The 7,521-nt window shown below is 44.6% G+C and overlaps 1 long non-coding RNA gene across 2 annotated transcripts; it reads right to left on the bottom strand.

Moving 5' to 3' along the window:
- Window positions 1–337: 337 nt before the first annotated feature.
- LOC125523446 lies at window positions 338–6,947 on the bottom strand. Of its 2 annotated transcripts, none has more exons than XR_007290231.1 (7): window positions 6,340–6,947; window positions 5,879–6,035; window positions 5,659–5,765; window positions 5,442–5,511; window positions 3,650–5,339; window positions 575–3,034; window positions 338–452 (listed from the first exon to the last, which is right to left on the bottom strand). It is a non-coding gene; the product is annotated as an uncharacterized LOC125523446 (long non-coding RNA). The 2 variants fall into 2 exon arrangements; XR_007290232.1 differs by having other exon boundaries at window positions 5,668–5,765.
- Window positions 6,948–7,521: the final 574 nt, after the last annotated feature.

The raw sequence follows: 7,521 nt of genomic DNA, 5'->3' as shown, positions 1-7,521 counted from the left end.
GTGAGACCTTTCTACTCCCAAGAAAAGAAAGAGAAGAAAAGTGTAATCTGGATGTGGCATCAATAGCATAGCTAGAAAGTATATATAGATGCAGTTGTTCGAGACTGACTAACCATTTTGCATTGAAGTTTGCAAATAAATCATTTTCATATTTGAACAAGGGGGCTTGTAAACCTAAGGAACAGACGTTTCTTTAAGATTTAACAAATAGCAGCAGAAACTCTGCATGAAAGAAACAATTCTGATCTTGAAACTGCATAAGGAAATATCATAGCAAAAGTTTAATATTGTCTGATAGGACACAACAACCATGTATCTTTCTAAGAAAGTTGACAATCAGCTTGTAAACAAAATACCTTGCTAGTTGCAAAACAACCTTCAGTATCATATTTGTATCATTATGTAGCAAAGGTCCCTACTTTATATTAGCCTAACAAACCTGCCGAAGCTATCTGCAAAACTCCACAAAAATCAGAAAAGAATTAAGAGAATTAGTATTAAAAGGAGATGAGCAGTATGCCTACAATGATGAAATAATAGGATGGATTGACATGAACTACACACGCATTAGTACCTGCAGTTCAATATCCCAACGCCCTTAAGAATTTCTACTACTCCTGATCTGGAAGTGTTCAACTTAACCAAATAGATTGTTACTTATCTTTGGCTCTGAACAATACTGACTTATAGACAGTTATAAGCATCAAGTTCAAAGAATCACAGATCAACAAGTTGTTGGCTGATCTGTCATACATGTATTTATTTTTTCAACAGTATGCTTGCCCTTGGGACAAAGCTTCGAATTGCTAGCATAAATATGTAATAGTCTATGTGAAGCAATAAACTGGGAATTAGAAGAAAAAAATCAACTGAAAATTATGTCTTATGATTTGAAAGAGCTTAAAAAGGATCCACTTTATGAGTTGAAACAAAGCACGTGAATGACATAGTCACAAAGATACGTCCGCCAACCTTCTTCCTCCCAGTAGACATGGAAATTAGTAGTCACCCATCTAGGATTAAGTAAATAAAAAGAAAGATGGAAAAGAGAGAGCACCTTTGATGAACACAGACAACCAAGCAGCTTCCCCTTGTTCTCGTCTTGGCCGGCACTACACCTCTTCCCGGTCGGCAACCTGGATGAGCGACAACCTGGCTGGCACTACGCCGAACGATACAGCTACCCGCAGCTCACGCTGCTCAGGCCAACCGCACATAGACCACGAACGCTGCACCACATCCTGGGCCGCTGCCCCAACATGTCGTCCAACAGTCCCAACTGGGGCGCATTGACGGAGCTGACAACCTTGCTGCTCCCGCACTTCAAGGTCCTCACCTAAGCCATGCCGACAAGCAGCCCTACCTCTTGGAGCTGTCGTCGCAGTACTGCCCGAGGCCGCAGCCTCGACACTTAATAGAAGATCCCGGAGCCGCAGCACCGACATACACCGCCCTTGAAAACGAAAGAGCCCCACACGACATCCAAAGGCTGGCCCTCCAAGGCAACGCCTCCGAAGATGGTTACGACATAAACACCGCCGCCACCCACTCCAGAAAACTGGAGTTTAGGTTCTCACCCGGAGAATCCAAGCACGTGAAAGGATAGGAAGATGTCTACGACTATGCCTCAAAAAGGTCACGGAGCTTTCGCCCGAGTCCCTGATCTCCTATCGGTGAGCTTGCTTGCAAATCTGGTCACGCAACGATACCCAGGCCATCAGAGCCAAGCACATTGTCTAGGGCACCCCCCCTGCCGTCAGCCGGCATAGCCCTCATGCGACGACCAGCTGCAACAACTCATGCGACATAGAAACAACACGGTTGCCAGGGTCAGATCTGAGTGCATCGCTCCAAATCACCATCCCGAGCCGGTGCAGCAGCCCCTGCCATAGCAGCCATCAGCCCGAGGCCGCTGCCCCAGCATTCTCTGGCGCCGCAACCACCGGCTACCCCGCTGCAGATCCACGAAACCAGGAGAACAACGTCATCAATCTGCAGAGCAGCACAGTCACACCTCCCGCCGCGAAGAAACGCACAACGCCCATATGTCCTCCCTCATGCATGCTAGGTGCCAGATCCACGCCCACCTCGCACCTCCGGCACAGACCAAGGCACCCAGCCGGCCGGAGCACCTCTACGCCTTACTTCGCCAGCGCACATGCCAGATCGGCTCGCACCCTGGCCGAACCCGCGGTCATGCGGACCAGTGTGCCATGCCGCCGCCAGCTCGCCCTCACCAATAAATATAAATGAAAAGTGGAATTATGTAGTCTTAATTGCACAATCAAATCATCCTCAAGCAAATAAAGAGGTAGTTGTTCATCTAAGGCTGCATACCTAGTAGTTGGAAATTGGAAGCACTTAGAAATAGGCATAACATATCAGAAACACAATTTTCTTTTCTATCAGGGATCTCCCCACATGAAAAGAAGATAGTATGCTCAAAAATCATTATTCATCACAAAGGATATATTTAACTAAAATGCATAAGACCAAATGTTATCCGAGTAGTGCTAACCAGAAACTACGTACGTCCATTGTGTCTATCATCCATACGTTCGGATAAAATATAATTTGGTCGAACCAAGAAATAAAATGAAAAACATTTTTTACTTATGCTAACAGACTACCTTGAGTTTCCGTATTCCTGCAAACTCGTGAATAATGTTTCCTTTTCTCTTCTCTTTGTAAGACTAATTCGCAAATTCCATCTGGTACAAATTAAAACATATAGAAATACCATGAGAATACTCGTACATGTCTAAAATACCAGTTGCAAACTGACCAAAGGCCTAGTAGCCCAAGTATGTAAATTGCTATCAATGAGAACTTATGCAGCAACTGGTGCAGACTAATCCTATATAATTAAAACAGTTAACTTCCCGTGTCCAGTACAGTCAATAAAGTATCACGTTCAAGACAAATCTGATATAGTGTGAATAAATCAATAAGTAAATCAATATGGTGCATACTCTAAAAGGTCAGATCTTTGATGTCGTAGAAGTTACTAATCTTCTGCTCGTTTCAAAAATCCCTACAGAAAAAAAGGAATACATTTCAAGCTCCAGCATGAACCAGCAATTTATTATGTGAAATACGTTCTTATCGGCAATAGATATTTTCAGATCAAAAAATAGTATCCAATCTTATAAGTAACTCTATATTATGAAACTCCCACTCATAGGTGTTAATATGAGACCTTCATGAAATAGATCTAAACCGAGGGTAGTATTTCATATCAGTTATTTTACCATATGAACTTGATACTATTACTATCATCGACGGCAAAACTGACACAATTTATTTTTATAAAAAGTAACCATAAGGAAGGCCATACATCAGTGCCAGCAAAAATATGATCATATACCCAGCACAAACTTATATGCCCAACAAAACCGCAACCCCAATCAAATAAAAGATCAGATGGGTTGATCCCTGAGATCGAGAAGATATCCTATTCTTCGCAGCTGCAATTGTTTGCCATCCAAACTGGTGGGCCTAATTATAGGCATGTAAATAGTCCTAACATGTATTTTTCATAGCAGCATCAGGTATGACTGAACTTTCTTAAAAATAGCTCGCAGCATGCTAAGTTTACCAAACCAACATACAAATGAAATATTAGAAAAGTCTACAGGACAATTTTTACCTTGATGATTAGTGTGGGCTCGGTTTTTGCTTTCTGGCGATGTAATCGGACATGGATATTCTTCACATCTGCAAGTGCCTTCGGCCGTGGGTGGAGGCTGACTGACCCCTGAGGATCTTGTGGCGGGTCTTGCACTCCAGGCAGTTCCCTCATGGTGCTCGTACTTGTAGCATGTTTGGCAGACGGAGAAGGCCACACCCATTGCAGGTGAAGTGCTCGACATGAGCCCCACGTCGTCCCCGCAAATGAAATATTTGATTTACAGAAGGGGTTGAGTTCATACTGTTTTTTAAAGTTCAGTGCCCATCTCCATATTAAAGACAAAGAGGAATTATTTCAGTTTGAAGTAGAAAGGCAATAACTTCGGAATTGCCAACCTGCAAATATAAAAAACAAAGCAAAGCAAATATTCTTATGATTTGGAAAGCTGACATCCTATACAATAAACAATATAAGTTCTAACAAATCGCTGGTTCAGTTCAAACATCAACACACATAACAGTGGCACTGATTCGCCATGAAACCGTGCTATTGAGTATTGAGAGACATAGCAGCAGATGCATTTAGATATATCTAGGCACAACCGCACAAGGATTCACAACAGTGATTATATGGGGAGTAAAAAAACATTTAGGCTGCATCTGGAGCTATCTATGTATGTCCAAATTTTGATCTAGCGACAGTATGTTTAAATATACACGTACACACATGTTACTACCAATAATTATGAATGGATTGTACCTTACAAATACACCATACTAAAACATTATATTCAAGCTATCAAGGTCTATATAGAGTTTCTTGAAAATAAAGGAACACGCAACTGAGTTCTCGACAACAACTTTCCCGAAAAGGAGATGCTCTAGAAAAGAAATGTTGATCCTAGCATTTGGCAATTTGTTTCAGACCAAGCTTCCTTTTCTGTGTGCCACCATGGTCGTAAATGTGCAATCTCAGATAGTGGTGCTGACTGTACTACTGAGATAATCCTACTTGTTGCCCGGAGCTTGACAACATTCATCCTTCTATAGGCTAGTGTTACAGAAAAGGGCAAAGAGCTAACAAAGGGCATACTCATAGTGCAGTGTTCCTTCCTACAACCCCTCGTTCCTAGTCAATAAAAGGCTTACAACAATTTATCTTGGCTCCGCATTTACTTTAGCTTGTCTGTCGAGTTAAACAAGGATTGAGCTGCAGGTGGTTGTCACCTACTTTGGCAGTTTTGTACAACTAAAGGCCTAAAGCTATCATGGCACAGTCAACAAATAAAACTTGCAAGTATTATGTACATTTAAGTAGCAGATGTTTCTCAACACAAAATGCAAGCAACTGTGCAAGTAGGGTCTAAATTCATGCAAGTAGTCAGAATATTTTCGACGCAAATTATACAAGTAGCAGGAAGAAACAAATAAAATGTAAATAAAGAATAATTAATTTCAGTAAATTGGTTTCTCCTAAGAAGGCAGGCAAGATGAACAGACTATGTAGCCGCAATAATGGGCCTGATGAATTAACAACTTAGCAACAATGGGCAACGTTGCGTGGACAGAGGAAGGGAACAATGAGTCAATCAAATTGGTGAAACAATCACTGGTGCCCTGCTCCGCCAGTCTGTCATGCATCCTTGGGACGGTGATCGGTGAGAGGTCGATGCAAGTGATGCCGCAGGTGACGCCCTCCTGCAGAAGCTCTATAAGAATCAGCAGAAAGAAATCGAGTTAACAGAGATACTTTTCTAAGGGCCTGAGAGGTTATATAATGAATAGAAGATTCATGGAAAGACGTCACTTACATGATACATGTAGCTAGAGAATCACAGTGCCCTCAATTGAAGTTTTATGTTCTCCCCATTAGTGATCGCACTGAATCAAAAAGTAAAATGTCAGACAGACAGATTACCTGGACTGAAGGCATCAGGTAAACAAATTATCTGAATAAAAAAGCTCACTAAAAACAGAATCAAAAAGCTAAATGCCAAACCGATTGAGTACTTTGCCTGGTATACATACTTGTCCCACCTTGCATCAACCCCGTGCATGGTGGTGGCATCAACAACGTCATGAGCTCCTTCTGCCCTTGCGTCGATAGAAAGGTTTTCATCGTCGGCGCCGCGCACCTCCGAACCAAGGACCATTTGGCATGGAGGAGAGCGCGATCAGATTGATGCGTCCATCCCCAAACAACGAGCCAAGATAAAGAATATTATGACTGGGAGTTGTGTGTCCCCACTTTGTGTCTGCAACCACCTCCTTTCTACAGCTCCAAATCAGGGGAGCATCTCTTCGTTCCCAGCGAGACGGTCTATGCAGGTGCCGCCGGCGGCGGCGACGCCCCACCACAAAAGATTGTCTTCGAGCCGCGAGTTGCCACACCCAACCCCAAGGACCTGCAGTTGGTAGATATTTATTGGGGAAAACGACCAATAAACCATGACTGAAGTTTAAACTTTGCATAACTAAGAAGTAATCTGTGGGCATTTTCCTTTTTCCCAAGTAACAACGTCAAACTTTTCAGGGGAAGTGTATATACAATATTTACTAAACTGAATGCTTTCCACGTGTTTTTAAATCAATGGATCCTTCATCTAGTCCTTTTGCTATCTCCTACAAATTCTTTAAAGAGTACTACTACACTGCAGCAAAATAATGCAATACCTAGAGTTAAATCTATCAATTTTGGCACATACGTACTTGCATGGTCTTCTCCTCCTCTGTTAGCATTTCTCAGTCCAATTCGTGCCTGCATGAACATGGTGGCGACAAGAACACCCAACCCCAAGGACCTGCAGCACAAGAACACAACATACATGGTGGCGAGATGGAGTGCTTCAACTGCAGTGAGTCCCCGGCCGTGGCCGGGTGCCCCTTTGGTCGCGACGCAGCGCCGTCGATGGTGGGCATCACGATGCCGTCATGGAGGCACAATCAGATCGGCCTCTCGCGCAGCCGGCCGCCGCCCTCGTTGCCGCAGACGGAGGCTGCCTCCTCGCCGGATCGAGTCGGAGCGGCGTCCCAGGAGACAAGACGCACACGGTGCCCGCCGCCTCGATCTACCTCTCCCGGCGCGGCCCATTTGGACGAGATGTTGCCGTGGTGGATCTGGCCACCGCCCCGCTGACTTGCTCGAGACGATCTGGGGCCTCCCCGCTCATGGTGGGCAGCGCCGGCAGGGAAGAGAGCGGCGCGGGCAGAGGGAGAAGCAGTGGGTGGAGCGGCATGAGGTGGGGCTGGTCGAGGAGCTCCGGTGCGGCGGCGGCTCAAGGAACCCTAGGGTTGTTTGCGCGATGGGAGAGACGGCGACGGGCAAGTGCATCGAGGGCACGATGTTTCGGGTGCGAGGGGTTCTGTTTCGGATCGTAATTTCGTAGGTTAATTGTGTTAGATCATTTTAGGTCTTTTTTCAAGCTGTGAACCGGCGCGGTTCAGGATGGGCGTAGTTGAATCTTGATGCTTTTTTATCGGTTGGGAGGTAAAATGCGGGGGAACGGTGGAAAGCGGGAGGTGGGAAGAAGTACCAAAAAAAACCAGGGGAAGGGGGACGAAAATTGACCGGCGGAGACTACCAACTGCTCCATTAGGAGTAGAGATACAAGATTGAAGACTTCGTCCCGTGTCCGGATGGGACTTTCCTTGGCGTGGAAGGCAAGCTTGGCGATGCGGATATTCAAGATCTCCTACCATTATAACCGACTCTGTGTAACCCTAACCCTATCCGGTGTCTATATAAACCGGAGGGTTGTAGTCCGTAGGACATCAACTCCATACACAACAATCATACCATAGGCTAGCTTCTAGGGTTTAGCCTCCTTGATCTCGTGGTAGATCTACTCTTGTACTACCCATATCATCAATATTAATCAAGCAGGAGTAGGG

This window comes from Triticum urartu, chromosome 7 (genome assembly GCF_003073215.2).
Source record: "Triticum urartu cultivar G1812 chromosome 7, Tu2.1, whole genome shotgun sequence".
Lineage (NCBI taxonomy): Eukaryota > Viridiplantae > Streptophyta > Magnoliopsida > Poales > Poaceae > Triticum > Triticum urartu.
Note: the sequence above shows the minus strand (reverse complement) of the source record. Positions and strands in the feature narration are given on the sequence as shown.